The 22,375-nt window shown below is 35.7% G+C and overlaps 1 protein-coding gene and 1 non-coding gene across 2 annotated transcripts in view; one reads left to right on the top strand and one right to left on the bottom strand.

Moving 5' to 3' along the window:
• LOC128891846 (disabled homolog 2-interacting protein) overlaps positions 1 to 22,375 on the bottom strand; it is a 412,576-nt gene that overhangs the window by 339,552 nt on the left and 50,649 nt on the right. The gene's annotated exons all lie outside the window — the stretch shown is intronic.
• Positions 12,759 to 12,908, top strand: LOC128892580 (U12 minor spliceosomal RNA). Its single transcript, XR_008461107.1, has one exon. It is a non-coding gene; the product is annotated as a U12 minor spliceosomal RNA (small nuclear RNA).

A 22,375-nucleotide genomic window follows, 5' to 3' on the forward strand; every position in this document is an offset into this window, starting at 1 on the left:
ACTACACTATTTCAAATAAATTGATATTATTTTTATCTTCTCTAATTCTGTATTGAAAATAAATGTTCCAAGACAGAGATGCGGTTGAGAATTAAAGAAATAATTGTGCACGTATATTTAAATCGCATCGCGCACCTGCATAATACAAAATCCACCGCGACCGTATCGCAAAGAGAAAGGGGAAATTTTAAATGCGCCGGAATTTGAAATAAAATTTGTTTGGGGACATGTGTGATACTCGTGCAGTCGCAAAACCGTTACATGGAAACACGGGCCGCGGTAAAATCCCGCGTGTTTGAAACGTTGGTTTACACTCGCGCGTAATCCAGGAAATAAAAAGGCGCGGCAATTTGATTCAACGGTCCGAAAGGATCCAGCACGTTTGCCGCGAACAAGAAATCCGCACGCAAACGAGCAACGCGAGGTTTACGCAAACGGTAATCACGGCAAAGTGATTCACTCGTCCCTCGCAACTTTAAAACGTTAAGACGAGTACAAGGTTACGCCAGCATTATCCTCAGCAGCGATCTTTCCAAGTTCATTAACGCGTCCTACGTGGGTTAAAACGAGTCAAGCGGCGATCGAGTACGTAGGCAGCCAGACGAACAGATTGCCAACATTCGCACGTGCGAAACCGGCCGTAAAAGATCTCGTGCAAATCGGAACTCGACGCGAAAAACTATCGCCGTCATATTACGTCTACCTCGAGCCCATCCAACTTTTCTCAGCGACCCTTTTTCCTATCGTTTTAACTTTTCACCGTTTTCGGTCTTTTTGTAGGTAGAGTTCCTTTATTATCGAATAAAAGTGTCTCGCCTAGGATGCAATAGAAAAGTATGTAATTAACACGTTAAATTAAGTATGTAATTTGAAAATCGTTTTTGACGAACAGAATATTTCTCCTATTTTCGTAATTATTTCAAAACCTCCACTATCCATTTTCAAATTTTATTTCTTGGTATGTCAACAATTTCTGTTCTTTATGCACATTTTTATTTATATGTTTCTTTAAATAACGTTTAAAATACTCCAAATTACGAAATTCATTAGTGATTATTTAGACTATGGTACGTTAAACATTTAACCAAACATTTGTTAGTTTCTCCTTGGTATGTTCCAAAAGAATCTTCATTTATTTAATTGGTCTACTTATTCTAACGAACAAAACTAGTTTTTGTGCCCATGTGAGGTAACCTATAAAAGAATTCTGCGTAAAGTTATCTGGATTCCACAGGAAGTTATGCTGGATACATTATAATTGCAAGTGTGCTTTAATATTTCTTTACTTCTTACGCTGCATTTCCTGGCAATAATTATGAATTCTGAGCAAAATCCACGTTCTTGGTAGGAACGTCTATTAATAAAGAGTTTTTAGCATTAGGGAGCCGAGTTTATTCTCATAAATTAATTTCTACCTATTAACGCGTACATTCTTATACAATTCATACACAAACATAATAGTTCCTCCTGTTTAATACGAATTTATTTCACCGAAACTGTTTCCTATATACTTTAATTCGCGTTCTCCTGCTAGTGAAGGAAAATTGAAACTAATATCAAATATAAATATTAATCAGAACAATATACTCGAACAAAACTAATAATATTGTAATTTCATTTTATGGATTAATCCTTAACTTCGAAACAAGTTGAGCAAGACAGTTGTAAATTTAACAAAATCTTGTACATACTGATACAAATAAACGCACATAATTTCAAAACTCTATGTTAACTACATTGTCTATAAAAAATCATCAAAATTGCCTCGAAAGTGGTAAACAAAAAGGAAGAACGATCCCTTGACAAGAACGTTCCTCGAGACGATTATGATTATTAATCACCTGTACGACCAAGAAAGCATTCCCACGAAGAAAGGCAACGGAAATGATAATGCTACAACTTCCTAGCAACGTATAAATATCGCGAAATGCGAAAGCATAGACCTAACCCGCGTTGTGTCAATTTAAACCTTTGGGGACGCGAGTCTAATACTCAAGAAGTCAAAGTGATTCGCAGGTTCGTATACTCGAGAAACGGGAGAATGTACGAGTTTCTTCGTGGACCGTTTTCTAAAATTTATACACCGGAAAATTTCGAGAACGCACGCGTCCAAGAGAGAATACGAGATCGATGGGAACAGGAAATTAATGGCAGGCTCGAAAACGGAAGGGCGGATACAGCGAGGAAGCAAAACAGAATTACGAAAAGGATAGAACCGACAGAAGAAGAAATTGAATACGAACTGCTAAAGCATAATCGGTCGAGGTTTATGCGATGATAATTTATCAGCGTGACAACTCGCTGCGTAATGGTAAGAAAAGCGGTGCGATGAAGATATTTACTATTTTAAATTGATCCACGACTGAAACGAGTGTGCAATTTCGTCTTCACGCGTGTTATCCTGTGATGATTTATCACAGTGTTTCTCAAACTGTGGTCCGTGAATTCGTAGAAAAAAAAAGAACAAACTAAAAATTTGCAATAAAAAGTAGGAAATTGAATTGCTTCATTTTAAATGTGATAGCCTTATCTTCAATATGTGATTAATTATACAGGAATACGTACAAGAAAATGCGAAAGATGTTCAGAGAATTTGCTAAGCGAATTTAAAAGATGTTAAATGTTATAAAATAATCATTAGATATACATATATACGTAGATGTCGTTTAGCTCTCTAGTATAAGTTTAATAGAAAAATACAAGAATATGTTTAATATAGATGTATACTATAAGTATCCATTGTCGCCTACGGACATGTGACTATAAGATATGTATAAAAATAAAGTGTATGAAAATATGTACAGAGTTTGAAGTAACTGGGAGCAAAAAATATTCACCAGATATACATTTATACGTTATTAATGTACGTTATTAAATACGATATTAAATATGACAGAAAAATACAAAGAAAAAAGAATCGATACGAGGAAATTTTTACTATCAATTTTTAAATATCCATTGTCATCTACGAACATGTAAGTAACCATAGAAAAGTATGTATAGACTTTGGAATAATTTAGAACAAAAAATAATCATGACAAATATATTACATAACATACTTTATTACTAAATAGAGAATAGGCTCGTAAAAGCTGATTGATTTCATTATTTCAGAATTCCAAAAATAAAACTACCATTTCTATTTATCACGTCTCAGCTAGAGTTACAAACGCGTATGTATTAGGTTGTCCCAAAAGTTCCTTCCGTGACTTACACTCAATTATTTTCTGGGGCAGTGTTTATATAAATAGACAACCTAATTTCTTAGATGTTAATATTGTATAACAGTAATGGAGTAAAATGAATCGTACGCAATTTAATAATGTAACATTAGACATAAAATATTGTGTACGTATTACTTATTAATGAAATGGAAGAAACTTTTGGGACAACCTAATATATATATATATATATATATATTTCTCGAAGTTCAATTTGACATTCTATTATATAATGAAATTTACGTTAAGAAATTTTTGTAATTTAAAAAGCAACGAAAAGAAAGGTTATCAGACGCAAAACTTTCAGTCAGGTAGGCGCCTGCTGGTTGCTGGTTTCTGAGAATGAACAAGGAAACGGAGAGTCGTTACCACGCGAGCCGGAATATCAAGTATTTACAGCTAGCATAATTATAGGCGTCGAGCTTACTATTGCGTAACGCAAATGCATCGCATGCGAACCGTTTGACGAGAAGCTAATTAACGCTTGAGAAAAAGCATCTTAGCCGGTGCTGCGCGTTTCCTGTCGTTGTTGCTTCACTCTCGTTTAACGGAGCATTATCTTGACATTTTATTCCCTTATTAACGGAGAAGGAAGAGTCTATTGATGACTGTTTCTTCGAATGGAAGTTCCATTCGATGTTTTTAGACTGCGCGGATGTTTACGCATTTATTCAGAGCAAATGAAAATATGGAGAAATTTATAAATATGTGGACAAATATAAAAGTGTATACAAGAATATCAACAATAGTAGACGCATTATTATACATACACATAATTATACCGTCTAAAAGATGAGACGTACTTTCATTTAACTTTCAATTCCTTTTCTATATTTATGAAAATTTCAATTTACATAAATATCCGCAGTCTAGTTATTTCTTTAAGTGATTCCTCTCCTGTCCTTTCAATGCACGGAATCGAAGGATCGTAATTATCGCGGGAAACTCTGTCTTATCTCTCGTAGTGCCCCTCTCCCTCCATTCTTGGGGAAACTCTGGTGGCCATTATTCTTGCGGAATGCAAATCCGATACAAACTGGCGTGCACTTTCCACCCTCGTGCCTTCTTAATCCTAACCGAAGGAGTCCCGAAGGAACTTCTGAACGGGAGTGTGGAATGAAACTGCGCCCGCGGTTAGCGAAGAAGTTCGTCGAGTAACTCGTTGTCTAGATCTTAGGAGAAGATTAAGATCACGAGTTGAAGGCGAAATGTATATCTAGACAGACTTGCCAGGTAAATTGAGTTGATCGTTTGCGGATAGAAAATTGATGAACCGACAATCGATGTCTTTATCCTTGTTGATGATGGTTAACAATAAAATTACCGAGGCGGTCAAATGGATCCATGTAGTTTAAACTTCTTATCAAAGTCACTATTCTTCATAATGTTTTTAGAGTAATGTTTGAAATAATATTATTTCATTAATACAAGCACGTTAAGTAAATGTAAAGTGTATCATAGAAAATTTATTGTATCATTGCACATTATTGTTTTATTGAAAGTACTTACGGTAATCATAATTTCCTGCGAACTCTAGCGAATTAATTATATCACTCCAGTAAATTCAATAATAAATAATAAATAATCCCATTTGGATCACTTCGCTAGTTAAATTTATCTCCTTCAAATGTTGCAAACATTCATTTCGGAGGAATGCAAAATTTCAATTCGAATGGAAAACATTTTCCATACGCTTTATGAATGTTTCTTACTTTTCATTTTCGAAAAACTCGTATAGAATAACCTGTCGATAACAAACCAGCCCCCAGGTATATGCGATAATTGATTCTACTCTTTTTCTTTACTCGATTTTAAATAAAATCTGAAAATATCGCCTAAAGTCTGTGTATAAACAATAGGTTAACGTTCGCGAAAATTAATCTTTCCAATTCACATAAAAACGCTACCACTTTTCGCTTGGCATTAATATTTTATTTAAACTATCGCGAAATGGAAACAAAAATTTATGCAAGTCAAAACACGTTAGTAAGTTGTTAACGCTGTCCTTGCGTTCAGCTCCAGTTTCATTTTTCTTTTAGATCATGTGTTTCAAAGAATTAAATGTTGAAGGCGAAAATAAAAAGTTCACCGTCCAAAAAAACAATGTTACCTTTTCAGAACAGATTTCAAACAACTCAAAACCTTAAAACAAAGCTCAAAATGAAAATTCAATACGCTTACACAGATTAGATCGCAGAATTTGATATTTATCGAATATTCTATTGCCACCATGATCCGTAATTACGTGACGATATTTCATACGTGTTACGTGCACTGCATTCGCGAGTATAATATCGCGTATGATGTTTGGCTATAGCGCAGGGGATGATATCGATACTTGTGAAATAATCGAGCGAACAACGACCGAACGGTCAATAAAGTGAAGCACGTTGAAACGATTTCCATTTAACGAAAGAGCCACCAAGTCTGAATTCGCAAACCGAGATTATAATCGCGCATGCCTCGATGGCTAATGGGAGATTATGCAAGGCAGTTTGGTTAATGGAAAGCACCCCGCGTTCTACGTTGCCGTACGATTACGGCTTAACGTTCTCGGATAAACCAGACGAATATTTCAAACGCGCTGCTGCGAGCACGTCTGCCGAACGTTCTTGCTATAAAGAACTGGGGAACAATAAATTATGTCGGGTATGAAATTGTTTCTTTAAACCTTCACATGCCACTGTCGCCACTACGGTGACATGCGTAATGCTCGCTGCGGGTTTGTTCGAATTTTATTTGTGTTTTATTTTTGTTTAAAATAAAATTGAGCTTATATGGATTTATTAATTTTTTGTGGAGAAAGGGACTTTTAATTTTCAGAGTAGACAAATGGAGAATGTTACCTAAGATTTTAATGGATTGCTGAGACTTTTTTTATAAAAGTGAGTATACACGACCTCGATCAGACTACTTCTGATTACACATAGTTGGATACTTTACAGAAGTGGTTTATGTAACAGTCATGTTTCAACGTATTTTTATCAAAAAATTCTTGTGAACCAATTAATGACATTTTTCTAAAATTACAACAAAAAAAGGTATAATTGATTTTTTTTTTAAATTAGTGGCCAATACACCATTCACATTGTCTTTTATCAATAAATAAAAATTAACTAAGAACTATAGATGAGTATACATTATACGATAAAATAAACTGAAAAAAATTTAATATACGGAAAAATGAAGAAAATGTAATATACGAATGAAGAACGTTGACGAATGAGAAAGAATTAATTTACTACTAATTGCATTTCAAAAGTTGAACAAAAATTCTCTATACATTCATGCAAGTACCACTGACAAAATTGTAATCTACTTTCGTAGTCAAAAACATTCATCTTTCGAAAAATAAATTAAAAAAAAATATATTTCTAATTCATCAAATCCTAAAACGAAGCGTCTTTAACAAAGCGTTATCAAGATTTATCAAGCCTTCCTCTACTAGAAAACATTCTTCCTCTTTAAGAACACTTCCTCTAAATTTCATCTTAGAAGTGAGATGCGCCAACGCTGAATCTTTCATCTCTCAATTTTTAACTATCGAAAATGTTGACGTGGCACCAAACGTGCGATTCGACGTGCGATGGCTAGTACGTGTCGGACTGATCGATAATGTTCTATAGAGGGGAAACCCCTTATAATCCAGCAACAGAAAGTTCGTTTTCTCGTGAAAAATCCGCTTCTTGGTTGTTATCAGTGGCAAAAACCTTTCAGAAACTGATGGAAAATCCATCGGAGGAGTCAATGGCGAGCGGAAGATGAAGGGTGGACCCAGAGGGTGAAGGCCTGCATTCCGCGTAGATGCGTTTGGTGGGTGCCAGCAATCGATACGGAACCCCCTACGGTTCTGGACCGTTCCGAATCAATCCCCTTGAGAGTTACACCGAGTTCGTTTCGTTTTCAGCCCCCCTGTATCTCCATATACGTGCTCCCCGTACATTCGGTATACGTCTACTAACTACCCTCGTTTTTTCCATTTGTAAAGGGGTGCGACCACGTCCCGGTGGTGTGACGTATTTTGCACCAATATTGTGATGATCTAACAACGACACGACGCATGGGGAATTCACCAAGTCATGTAAGAGTGACATACTTTGAAGAATGGTCAGTGCTGACAGTGTAATTACAGGACACTCCTGAAAGATAGCATCATCTTCAGATGGTTTTAACGCAACAGCCGTGAAAACAATTATTTCATTACTTATAGAGCTTGTGGTTGTAGATACTGGCTTTTCATTAATTCTGTATAATTCTTTTTATATTTTCTTTGTTTCGGAACAATTGAATTTGAACAATTTGCAGACATATTTCTTTCTTATTACTTTCGACTGTTTAATTTTATTGTAGGAAACTAAACAAAAGACCACACAATTAAAATTAATAATCTTTTCACTACGTACGTACTACTACGACCTAGATGGACTGATATTCGCTTGTTACGTCTTTCCACTATGTTGCTTTCGATCTTTTGAATTGGAAAGCAGACTCGAAGGAATTATTCCATAATGCAAAGGAGGCATCGATTACGATAAGAAATACGAATTCAATGACACATAATAAAGTTACCTTTAATTGATCCCGAACCTCAAAACGGCACGAAAATTCGCTTCAGTGGAAGAATGACATTATTTTCAATGTTTCCAATCAAAGTAACGTAAACACTAGATATATACATAGATAGCTTCACATTTGTCAAAATTCATGACTAGTATGTGCGTTATTATGTTCGGTTAAAATCAGTCTACCTGAAATATTTAATCACCTCTGTACTATTAGGGGAAGCCAGAAAGTAATGTTTCTGCGAATGCAAATACTTGTTTATTATTTATCAGCTCATCGTGTACCAATCAATTTTTATCGATCAAGTATTGAAAATTTGCACACTGGATGGCAGAAAGTTATTGATAACGAGAACAATTACATAATTGATTAAAAATAAAAACATATTATAAATTTATTTGTTTGAATTTAATGTAAATGAAACGACATTACTTTCTGGTCCCCATAATATAAAAATCTGATATACAAAGTATACTAACACAGGAAACTTTCTTCTATATTACAGACTGTCTCTAAATAGGCCGATAGATAAAGTGTTGATGTTCGATACCACTTGCTGTAGGTGATTTTCGTTAGTCTCCTCGTTGTCGACTAGAATTCCAATTAATAGTTAAAATTTTCACGTCAAGTTGCGCCATTAGTTACGAGGGTCTACTATCTGTGTCCTCTATACAACGACGCTCAAAGAAATGATAGCGATGAAGGAAGTAACAAAAGGGGGGGCTGGTTTTAATATTGCACACGACGACAAATAGCACCCTCGTTACTCGGGGTGGCATCGCGTAGCTCCTAAAATTACGCTCCAACTTTGTCCGAGTGTTCAACGGTGCTTCCTCTCAAACGTATTTCCGCACTTGCTGTTCTACGTTAACTTTATTAAGTAAACATAAATTTGAGCAACAAGACGGAGTAGCAGTAAGAAATAATTGAATCAACTTAATTTTGAGACACGGATCCTTCTACAATTGAGTTGTTTGAAACCCCTATTGAATGTGAATTTTAAGAAATTTTAAGTAGAAAAATTTGAGTTTTTATAATATATGTAATATGAATTTAAATATATGTTGTTGTCGTGTGTTCCATCCGACGTGTAGGAACAATTACAAGAAGGCCAACGATAGCAAGGCTATTTTTGAGAGTTGTCTATCGTTTCAAAATAGAATTTAGCGCAATAGGCTACTGACAAATACCACTTATGAAATTGCCATTTCTTGTTTTTATTAATTGTTAAGATAACGCAACGATTTGCATGCTAGTAAACTAGCTGTAACGAAATTAAGCAAAAAGCAAGAAAACTAAACGACCTATAAATAATAATTAAAAGTGCATGGGATTATTCAAGACTTCACAAGTCTTTCTAGGATTAAATAAATATAAATTTGACATGAAAGCATCTAGAACGTAACCATCAGACCCAAGCAACAATGTTCCATCATCGTCATCGAATCACCGGTCACGATTAAACTCGTGTTTGCACTTGTATTATCAATTTCAATTTATGAAACCCAGGGCGATATAGAATATTGCAAAAACTTTCCTCGTCGTGCTATCGCTTTTTAAGTTCTTTTTTAACAATAGAATATACTTTTCTCAGTATTTAGGTTTATATCACATCCGTGAAGAAGTCAAGGAAGCAACCTGACACAATTCATTCGCGACCATCTCTATTTGCTCTGATCTTCGCTGGAGAGGAGTCGCTCATCATTTCAACACGCACAACAGAATGGCACGCGCTATCAACGAGATGCAGCAGCCGCAGATCAAACACGGACTTTGTTTTCGTACAATGTGTGCGCCGACGTGTGTACAAGTCCTGGCGGTTCGCGTGGTCCACGAATGGGATCGATGGAAAGAAAAACAAGAGTCGAAACGGGAGAAAAGACGAAAGCGGAGGCTGAGAATGGAATAAGAGAGGACGTATGTACAGGTATACATATACTGGTTGGTGCACGCGCGCACAAGGGGGCGAGGGTTCAGGACAGTGTTTCTCAAATTTCATCTTTCCGAAGACTTCCCCTAAAGAATTCTAAATGGACTCCTTAGAGAAAAAATCAATTTTATTCATTTTCAAGTATATTTTCAAACTATATCTGGGTAATCGAAACTTCTATTACGTTTAAATGAGACCATACTTTTCAATTAAAATTTGTTATATGTCGTTTATTAGGTGGTGCACAAAAATAAATTCAAATAGGATTCGTAAATTGTGGCAGGTTCACAAAAATAATACTACGAGAAAGTTAACCTGGCAATCAACTTAGGAAAGATTCTATGTGCTTTTCAAATAAAAGTGCCTCGGTGCAATCAAAAAATTCAACAAAACCAAAATGAAAAGTGATGAATATGAGTACAGAACAATGTTGATAAAATTGGACAGACTTAAGTTGAGTCTCCCATAATAATAAACAGAATCTTTTTATTTTTTTGTAAATTGCATTCTTTGTTACTTTATTCAAACACTATTTTCACCCTATTATTTCATATTGTTTGTATAAGTTCAAACAGTGATGGAGAAAATTTCATTCGAACAAAAAAATAACACATAAAAGTAACATACAGCAATTTATTTGCAACGTTTATTTGATGCAATAATTGTCAAAAGAAACTTGAATTCCATCAACATGAATTATTTTATTACACTTAATAATATTACTTATAATACATGTGTGTGTAATATAACATAATATGTTATGTATAATACATCCGTATTAATATACTCAATTATATTGTTAAGTGTAAAATACTCGTAATTTCATTAACTGAATAAATTGAAAATCAAACGTTGTTTGTCTTTTATCAAAATAAGAATTTCTTCCCACTTCTGATTGAGATCCTCGGTTTGAGAAACACTGTTTCGGAGGAGAATGCGAACGTGTTCGGAACAATGTCACAGGTTGCACACAATGTGGGCACTGGTGGAGTCGCACGAGGGATTATTCGGCGACGCGTGGGGTGCATACGATCTCCGAAGGGAGCGCAGGCCAGATAATTAGGGTTGAAGGGATAGAGTGGGGGGAGATCAAGCGCTTCATACGCAGAGACACGCGTTTCGCTAACGGACTGTGTGTGTGTGTTTGACCCCAACCCGACTGTCATCAGACTGTCAGAGACACATCGCGGTTAATTATGGTACCGTGGGGTTGCTTAATCTTTCTTTGCGATAAAGGTGGAACGGGCAAGAAAGAAACAACTAAGTTTGCCAAATTTTGCTAAGATAAGATGTGCGTAAAAGGAGGATACTCATCTCCTGGAATTTTAAGTACTAGGTTGCACGATATAAAGCATCGGTTTCAAGTGTCCTAAATCATTTCGAAGTTCTAATAAAATTAGTACTCACCGCTAAATGCATTTCACAATGACAATTATGGAATTTACTTACTCGTATGACGAACCCCACAGTTTCGTAGTTTTCGTTCTTCGATATTTTCCAAGGAAGAATGTAAAACATTAATTAAAAAATATCTCACCTGCAACACAAAAAAGAAATAAAGAATTAAATATTAACATTCTGGGTAATAAATACAGTAAAAGTTATCAAGGAAGTCTCTTGATATATCCTAACAAAACTGTTGGATCTAGAAAAAATTGTTACCAACAAACTACCACACTCAGTTGTCAATCCGATACAAAGAAAAATGTTACACGAACGAAGTACTATTACTTATATACCAAATGTTATTGTACACTAGTTAACGATACCCATAGTATATTTCACAAGATACAAATTTCAATGAACAAAGTAAAACGTCTTAAATCGAACGATGAAATAAAACGCGTTTTGTCGTTGTTTATTTCACGACTAGATGTGTGATTTTAGAATTATGTTCCTTAGCACGTTCAACTGTGATTCAACGTCTAAATGAAAATTCGTTAGTGAAAGGAATCAACAGAAGTAAAAGTGTGGAAAAGTCACGATGTAAAACTCGTAGAAAATGATACCTGGCCAGCCGTTCAATTTTAATAAGCACCGCGCATAATGAACCTAATATAATTATGGGACGTTCATTACGGCATAATGAAACCATTAGAGTTCGCTTAGAAGCTCCATCATCTTTACGCGTAGGTGTACTATCTTTAAAGGTGTCTAATCAAGAAAAGACCGTGACCTCTTTTCGTTTTAGCAATTTGTTGTTCCATATGGAGATTAAAAAATGTAATAATAGGAGAGCTATTAAATTAAGTATACATTACTCCAAGGACCTGTATAAAATGCTTCTGCGCAATTTTTATGATGTAATACAAAATCTTGTTGCAATGAAGTAATCATTTAAGCACTTTCTAATTAATAAATCTAAGTTGGATTCAGAGACATTATCTCTAACTATCTAGAACACTGCATCGTCCTTTATTTCAATTATTTACTGCATTTGTTTATCGTTATACTCATAATGTCTAACAAAATACAAGGATTATCACAACATGGACGAATTTTTTTGACCTAATTAGATTATCAACAATTTATTAATTGTTGAAAATTGTACCATAACATTTACCCTTACAAGAAGTGACCTAACATATGCTTTTCTTGTTTCTAAATTATATAAATGAATACTTTATTTATCTTTAATTATTATGAAGTACACTTGTGTCTGCTACAATGGAATCGAATTACTTAATGCGCCTCTAAGGGATCGAAAAGGAAAGTAATATAATCTCTAATAATATTTCAGTTATTGATAACAAAATTAAATCATTAAAGTTCAGTCATACTTTGATTCGACCACGACTATAAAGTCACAACAATGACACAATGTGTAAAAAGAAATACTTTTAACACGTGTGACAATCTTATTGAAAATGTTGATTTGACATATTAATTTTGTGTTCATTATTTGGTATTGTAAATTGAATTCCCCGCCACGCGTGTTTCAGTTTCTTGCTATCACCAGCAGGTGGCAACATTTATTCTCCGTATCTCGCAAGCAAAGAGTCGACCCTAATGCTTGAAGAGGCAGCCACGTACGGCAACAAATCGTGCCTTAAACTAATGAGTAAGGAAAATATAGAGCTTTGGTAACGCTTAGCTATGCTCATTATCAAGCGACCATATTTTTGAAGGGGCAAAGGTCGTCCCAGGGCAGTGCGAACTACTTTTTCGCGCAGTCGGGTGAAGCGATCTACCTCGTATGTAAAATTAAAAACTAAAATTAACAACATTTTATTCTAAAGCAAATGACTATATTATCTCAATCTGAATTAATTTTCGATGTCACTAGATTAGAGAACAGAGTTTATCCACAATAGATAATGTACAAGTGGTATTTACTGTACGAAAGAATGTAATTTTATTTACGAACACGTGATGATGATAGTCACATAAGTACTTCCTACAGTTACTATTTTTATTGCGTGATCGATTACGCTTGCATAATAATTTTCATGTTTCAGACTCTGCATTTATCTCTTTCCGTATGACTCATGCTACTCGCAACGGTACACGCCTCGCTAATCTAAATAAAAGCATCCTTCTGGGTGGTATTAACTATCGTTCCATGCGCACGCATCATTTCAAACCGATGAAGTCATTCTTCCAGCGAAGATCTCCCAAAATATATTTGAGTCCTTTCGATGGAAGTATTTTATAAATCAATCGATTTCTAATCTCTTCAATTTTAGATTTTTAATGAAATGAATTCCTTGATCAATACTTTTTAATTTTTGTAAATAATTTTACTGAATTATACAGGATGTCCCACGTATCACTTCTCACGATTTTTCAAATACTTAGGATAATCTGATAAAAAGATATTTTAAACTAATGTTGATCAGTTTTCGATTGGGTATATATTGGAATAAAAAAAGGGTTCGAAAGCAATTTTGTTTTTTAGTATTGTCAAGGTCACCTTCATTTTTTTAAATGACACTTTTGCATTTTTAACTTAACAGTGTTATATAGTCCGTGTCCAAACGAACTCAACGACCCAGTGTACCATGACCTTGGGATGGCCTTGAATATACCTTTAAAAAGAATGAATTTAAAAATGCAACACTTTATAAGACACTGACATGTAAACGTATCGTAAGACGATATAGACTTCTTCATACAAGAAACAGATAAATATGAGCCTATTCAAAAAATTGATACGACTAATTGATCCACCAAAGTTTCAAGTTATGTTTCGAAGGTCAAGGACCTCGAAGAAATGGAAAATCATAACTTCTGTATCGAAACCGGATTCGTTGCCCGCGTGTACCACCTCTTGATGCTCAATCACAGAACCTGACCATGCTTTTATCTCGACGACTCGTTACGCACACATACACACATACACACACACAGTCCCAAGCTCGCAAGCCTCGACTGCAACTGCAACACGCGCGAAAGCTTTGTAATGCAACTCGTAAGCTCCATTACGCACGTGTGCATTTGTCAGGGAAATGTCCCCGGAGAGGCCAGACACACTTCGTGAACCTTTTCTCGGTCTCCGCTCCCGCTTCGGTGTTTAACATCGTAGCCACACATTTCTTGCATTCTTCACCGGTACACCGGCGTATAATTCTCGACTACTTATGTCTCGTTTAGAGACAATGCGCAAAGAATGATTTATGCGGTTCAAGTTGGCAGCCTCGAGATACGGGACATCGATAGGAATATTCAGATATTAGGAACAAGATGTATTACAAAATCTGTAATAAGAGATACGAAATATCTTGGACGTGCCATGACGTATAACGAACTACGACATGTGTATCAGATTGCGTGGAAGAAGTGTGTACTTTTACTAAGTGGAACTTAGTCGGCGAGAGTGGGAGGGTTACTAATTATTTTTATCATAGCAACGAGAAAATATCGGCAATTTAAACGAAACAAAAGATGTTGGCGCACGTGAAATGGAATATTAAATTCAAAAATTCATGCAAAAAATACGAATTTTAATTTTAATATTAAAATGAATATTAGGAAGGTTAGGAGAACTAGGTGCGAGCTTCAGAGAGATTTAATAGACATTTCTCTAAAGAAAATTGTCTCATCTATTCAGGTATCATATCTATTCCAGTATTTGTTAATATACTGCTACCTGTATATATTCTCGTTATATCCGATTACTAGACTGCGGACATTTATGCATTTATGGCAAATACATAAATGTATAAAATATGAACAAATCAAACACATGTTACAACACTTACAAAGCGAAACTATAAATAAAATAAGTAAAGTAGTAAAGTAAATTTTAATAAACTTCCGCAGTCTGCTAATTACAATTACACTTCATTAAAAACTTTGTCGTTGAATCAAGACTCCGAAGCTGACTGAATTTATTACAAAGATAAAATCGATACGATAGGATTCGACGAGTTATCAATTTTCATTTAATTTATATAAAAATGTAAGGAAGCAGTCCATAGGGCAGTGACGCGTGCTCTACTTAAGTAGAATCATTCTACCTCCGAGTTTCATTGGATTCTACAGAGAACAGAGAACAAGACAATACGCTACACCACGTTGAGCGTCATAACGGCGTATGGTTTTAATGATCTTTTGACGCGTGAATATAAGTGATTTTACGAAAGACGAGTGGTCGGGGATAATAGCTATCAAGTACCACCCGCATTTTTTCAAACGGAAATTACACTCTCTCCTCTGAAAATCGGAACACCCAAATCTGAATTAATTGTCAACGAATGAAGCAAACGCGTACCAATTATAGAACTTTACTATTGTAAAATGAGTGCAAGATTTTACCAGCTGCTTTGTCTCTGTAGTTACACACTTTTACCTAACACGAATCCAACGAGTATTTTGTCTACCACCAGTGTTGTGCAAAATGTAATCTATTTAATAACTAAAAATTCTGATTATCATGCGATCAAGATGCCAATTAATTATTAGAGACAATATTACCGAGTACGGAGTTCAGAAATAATGATTAATAAATCAAAACGAACGTAATTACCAGACATCATCAAATAATTGATCATATCCGTGGATAGATCGTGCAGTCGAGACTATACGTAATAATTCGTCGAACGAAAATTCCATTGTCCGCGGACAATGGAAAACAATAATCATGAAATTAATAAAAAGAAGCTGAGAAAAGCTAGTAACACTTAATTTCAAATTACAAATATTGTTCACGATTACAGATAAAACTCAGTGATCATTAATTGATTAATCCTTCTAATTCTCATGATTTCTCTATGGTTTTCAATTTTAATCGCAAAATTAATTAATCACTGCTCGAGTCTGTTCTAAGGGACCTTTGTTCTTTTATTTTTAAGCCAGAAATTTTTGTGTATGCGGTTCCTAAGATTTACGATGACAAGACGTCACATATAATCGATAATAATTTCGTACTACCAATCTAGATCCTTACGGCGAAACCTCTGGATTGTGAAGCCTCGCGAACGTTATCGTTGGACGATGTAGACGCAGTTCGCGATCATCCGCTTTCATCCCCTGAAATTCTAGGGTGACTGCGCTCGTATTAGGGTTCTAAGGGCCATTGAACGACCGGGAACCCCGTGTTAGACGGATAATGGGGTTTGACCAACAAGTACGACGCGATCATTGCTAAATTATCGAGGACTAAGATCGGTAAAAGATTGCGTTGATCTCGCTTATAATAAATATTACGTAGGGATGACAAACTGATTACATTTGACTAGAAACTCACGATTTGTGGTCCATATGGAATGATCGGAATAAATTGAACTGGTTTTAGTAGACTAAAAGGGTGATTCTTATTTAGCTTCGTGATTACTTCGGCAAATTTTGTATCCATACTTTCAATGCTTTCAGTAAGTCATCTTATAATGTTGTAAAGAAATAAATTTAGTAAGGTGAGTGTCGCAATGTGGAAAACCGGTATTACGAACAAGAAAGGAAGATACGCGTTAAATAGGAAGTATATTTTTGAATATTTTATTTAATATATGTACGTACTTCTTATTCCTGTTCTTTTACGTAGTACCATTTTTCACGTCTATCATGACACGCACTTTAATGTATACATTTGTCATGATGCAGACAAATGTCTGTATAAATTTGATAATATTTGTATAAATATTTTCTCAAAAGTGTTCGAGTCAACGTTAAATAAAATTTACGAAAGATTTTTAATTACAGCTGAATTTTGTACAGTTCGTATAATTTTCTGTAAATAATATTTTCAACGTAACCGCGAGATAAATCATAGATCTCTCTATCTCTGAGGAAAAATCACCGCTGTCTGCTTCACGCGGAAGCTAATTTTCAGCTAACAGAGTTCCCGAAAATGCGCTACATACGGGCAACGGGCAACGTTATCGGAGGTTTTACGAGCACGCCACGTTGGACGTAAATCCGTTGAAATGATTTTACCCCAGGGTTCCGAAAATGCAACTGCAGCAGCCACAAGTGCAATCTTTCCAGTCGTACCCGTGCCACTCCGCCAGAAGCTGCAACCCCATGTGTAGACTCTTTCGCATGCATTATGCATGCGTATACGTATGGGGACTCCGTAGGGGGTGGAAAGAGCGAGCTTAGAACGGTATTTCGAGATCACTGATTGGACGGGATCGGACTTTCCTCGTTACGTATGCACGATAGAATCAAGAGAACGCGGGATCGGAAAGCTGACTGGGCGTTTTGCGAAAGCACCGGAAAATGAAGCTCGGGTTAGGCAGATATTATCCATGGATACATCGTGCAGTCGAGACTGTACGTAATAATTCATCGAACGAAGATTCCATTGTCCGCGGACAATGGAAAACAAACGGGACGGCGCGGCGTGACGCTCTACAACAGACTGCACCGCGTTAAAGCGTCACGAGATGAATACTGTATGCCAATGTATAATATTTACAGTCCATACATTCCAAGGTTACGTCGAATAATCAACTTCTGATTGTTAAGTCCTTCATTTTCTGCAATTCCGGAAAGTCTATTACAAAATTCTATATGAAGAATTTTGGAAGACTTCGATATAGTAATTTTATGTAGAGCACAACACCAGCTAATTCGATGATTTTTTTTAAATAATATGGAAAAAGAAATGGAAAATTCATTTTGCTCGTTCTGAGTTTCTGAAAAAAAGAAAACAACTGAGATATGTAATTTAAAACTAAACGCAAGTTTCTCACAATTCCACGTTTAAAATGGATGTATGTAAATTACTGAAAATGTGAAATTGGTGAAATCGAATTTCCATTAATTGATAAAAATGAATAAGTTGTTATCCATTTGAATCGAGTGAAAACGTTAAGAAATGGTCGATATTGAAAATTCATAATCTACCCTCTCCAAAGTTTGCGAATTCGGCAACGTTTTAAAGCTTGCAGCGATGGAATGCGCGAAAAAATGCATGCTTACTCTCGTTAGAGCCGTTACTCGGCTAACATTTTTTAAGAGCCGGGACGGGATGCTCGATTATCTTGTTTTCACGGCGGAGGCACCACTTCGGTGGTAATCTTACAATTACTGCCATCGGGAATCGCCCACGAAACCGAGCAATTAGGCTTGCCAATCCGAGGAGGGTAAAACACCGTTCGTGCTGGCATGCGAACGAAAGAATCGTGCACGCGTGCCCGCGACGATTGGATAAGTGCATTCCTATACTGTGTCCCTGTGAATAACGGCTGAAGCACTTTCACATTATCGTAGCAACGGTGCGCGCCTCGATGTCCTTTAAACGCATTTACACAATTGCAACAGAAAATTCCATTACGACACGCCGTCATCGCGCAAACTTTTTAAATCCCCCGCAGATTGCAGTACACAAAAGACCAGCCGACTTTTCAGAATCATCTTCAATCGTACCTCGACGAAATCATTATTTTTTCTTTTCCTTTCGTTCTTCCTCTCTGTCATAAATGATAATCTTGCAGTTTCATATGAGTTACGAACAACAGCTAGCAAGAGAATTTCTTTTTACTTTCGAACGTCGTGGGCTAGCGGAAGTTTTATTTTCTTGTTAATAAAAATGAGGTATATTTGTTTCGTGTCGTTAAAGTAATATGTATTAGTTATGCATTTATTGACTTCACACTTATGTTTTATATGAATGTCTCTACTAAAATAATATTATAAAACTGACACATTTTCAATGCTTTCTTCTTGGAATGTTGATTCTTAACTATGTATAACCTAGGTAGATAACCATTGTTATAATGTGTACGTACGATAAGTTTGTAAGTGACCAAACTAATCAACTGACAGAAAAAGTAGACAAAAAGTAGTATTTTCAAGTATCATTATTATTTGTATGAATATTACAATTTAATTATATTCGATAAGCTAGCTACTATAAATTATGCTTGCGTCGAGCATTTCTCCATTAAAAATAAATCGATGCTTCGGTGCTCCTACGTCACGAATGACGGATACTCAGTTGTTTTGAAACCAGGTTTTACGAGGATAGTTATTTCGACGCCCTACCAATGTATCTCATGTCTTATTCAGGCAACCGCGATGGACGTATATAGCGGACCACGCTCCCATTGGGAAAGTTTAACATTTTAATTAATAGATGAGTTTCCTCGCGTATCGTATCGCGAAGGTGTAAAATACAACACGAGGCTCGGTATATCCGGAAAACTCGAGACGAATTTGCATCGATGTCGCGAACAAATATAATACTTGAATAAAATTCCTATGAAAAACATGATTAAATTATGAATTATTTATTCTTATTGCAATTAACGAGCAATACCCTCATACGTTACAGATTTACTTTCTTTGTAATAATCGATTGAATTCTTCTTTCACGTAACACGACCGTAGCGTTCTTGTAAAATTAATCGTGCACCACTTTCTTCTGCTTATTATTTACAATGGATTTTTCCGGTTTTTTATATGCACAACGTTACGCTTATTTATAGGTTCCGCCTTTCATTCTAAGTCTACGTTTCCCAATCTCTATTGCCCAAGTCACATTAAGACTCAATAAAGGAAACAGTCGCACGGTAAGAGAAAATTGAAACTTATAACGAGCCTTTAGGTCATTGTGCTTGCGTAGCACTATGGCGGTCTATTGGAATTGCTATATCTAAGTACTACTCGCTGACCTAGAAACCAGTAATCGCTCCATAATCTCGTAAAAGACTTGTTTATTTAATTCTGCAAGGCAATCAAAATATTCTATCGATATATTAGTAAAGAACTTTGCATGGAATTTCCCAAAGAAATATTGTTAAATTGGAAGTTGGGCAATATTTCAGAATTGTTTATTTTCTAAAATTATAAAAGAATCAAATTTAGCTTCGACGTTCATGTAAAAAACACGAGTGTGAAATCAATAAGTGCGCAGCTAATATTACTTTAATAACACGAAACACATATACCTTGCTTTAATTAACAAAAAATAAACGTATATGGGCGCAATATCCTGCTACGTAATAGAACAAACTCAAGCAACAAGTCTCGACGTTCGAACGAAAGCAAAAAGAAGATAATTATATTATATCACTTTCCTCGGAATCTGAAGCTGCCTGATTCGAGAAGTAAGAGTTTATTGCTCAATTACCGTCCCCGTTGTTCATAAAGTCATTCCCATATACTTAAACGATCGTTATTTCATTATGTTCCCTCTCGCGTATTACCGCGGTAATTATCGACAATTGCCTTCAATTACCAGGTGCAGCAAACGATTTATTTATGTGAATAGCTTGTGCTGGAAAGAATAAAGTCATAAATTAAACCATCGTCAAAGCATTAAGTATACAAAATTAAAAAGCTTTGCAGGCTGTGTAGCAGCGACCATTAAACCTGGATGGAGAACAAAAGAATTCCTAAAAAGATATTAATTTCCGAGCAGTAGAATAGGTTTAAAATATACTCATCCTATCGTCGTTTAAAAATGTTTTGCTGTATCATTTGCTGTCGCATTTTCAGTCTGTATTCGCTAATAAACGATTAGATAAAATTACTATTCGCTAGTAATATTTTGGGAGCAAGTTAACTTAACACCTTCACTCGCATATTTAATTAAATCAGATCAGTCTACGGTTAAAGTCCTGATCGTAGTTTCGTCTTCCATTGCGCGGGACTGTTAAAAGAAAATCAATAGAGCATTGACTATGCATCGAGTATCCATTGACTATGCAGTTTCCACTCGTGCAACGCTGCATCAGCCAGAATCTCTGTACCATGGTAATGAAGACAAAATGGAAGAAGCAATTTGGCCGTTGGAGCCCAGTGTCCTGATTCGAGTAGATCTGAGTTGAGTAACACGCAGTATCTTTCACCTATTACTTATTTATCGAGGTCGAAATTATCCTATCGCTCCAATCGAGCATTAACCCATTCGAATAATTTAAGGGACTTGGTACGTCTTCATTTTCAGATACCAGATACGATATACTGGTGTGGATGCACTGGATGCACTTATATTCGTGCTTGTTAAAATTTCGAGTATCGATCAATTTAATCTCTTCAACAATATTGGGATATTTGCGTTAATTTTAGTTTGTGAATCACTTTATAAAATAACCACGGAATTTTTGAACAAATATTCATACGTGAATTTGTCGATGCAAATGCAAAATGCTTAAGAAAAAATTAGACATCTGAATAAAAATGCGTTGATGAATAAAGATTGAATTATCAAATGAAAAAAATAATATACTCATATAACATTAAGTAATATGACTCATATTTGTTATAAAACTTGTAGATTTACTGAACAAATTAAGGAATCTATTGCCAAGATAGATAACGCAAAACGATTCTAATTTCGATAAATATATAAAGAAAATGCTTCATTTTTAAAAAGAACGTGTAGAAACACTAATAAAAATCAAGTCACATATATAAATATAATAAGTTTCATTTAAATATATTTTGGAAAAGAACGACAATTAGGTAGATTTCCCTAGAAACCCTGTTCCTAACAAATACACAACAAAGAAAAATTCAAACAGTTTATTATTCCATTAACTCTGTTTTGCATTCGTTGATGTATTTTTGCCAAAATTCCAGCAGCCTCGAGCGAATGGATTAAACCGTAAATGGGAAGAATTCGAGTACAGAGAACCAAGTCGACGATGGTCGCCGGAATATATACGGTGAACATAATTTGCAGAAACGTGGATGATAGTCGAAAATGTTATCCATGACAACAGAAGGTAGCACCCGCGACCCCTTTGTATTTGGATGCTGCTATCGCGCCCTAATCGCGGTATACGAGTCCCACTAGGAGTGAAGAGCGTGTGACGTTACTAATGAAATAACAATCCCCGTAGCGTTAACCAGTCAGATTTTCATTCGTATCCACGTGGTGGAAAGAGGAGACGGTCCCCATACTACGCTTTTCGCGGTAGGACGCGCAACCCCCATAGAATTTCTGCCTCATACGCGTTCTATGTGTCGAACGATAAACGAATGGCTCTCGATGCGTGGTCGAATTAGCTGCGTTACAACGGGCTGCAGTTTGTCCGACGGATATTTGTGCGTGCTTTATCGAGCATCCTTTTTTGGACCGAGTAACGACAATAACGATACGATGAACGTTAAATGGCGTTGCAATGTTTTCCGTTAGAGTGGTATTATTGAACTGTCGGCGCAACTTTTGATGCATACTATTTGTATTGTTTTTCAATTGCACCGCAGGACAATCCAGCGTTTCACTGACTCTTTGACAGGCGCCACAAGACAAAGAAAGTATTTGTGC

Source organism: Hylaeus anthracinus, unplaced genomic scaffold, assembly GCF_026225885.1.
Source record: "Hylaeus anthracinus isolate JK02 unplaced genomic scaffold, UHH_iyHylAnth1.0_haploid 12002, whole genome shotgun sequence".
NCBI classification, from domain to species: Eukaryota; Metazoa; Arthropoda; class Insecta; order Hymenoptera; family Colletidae; genus Hylaeus; species Hylaeus anthracinus.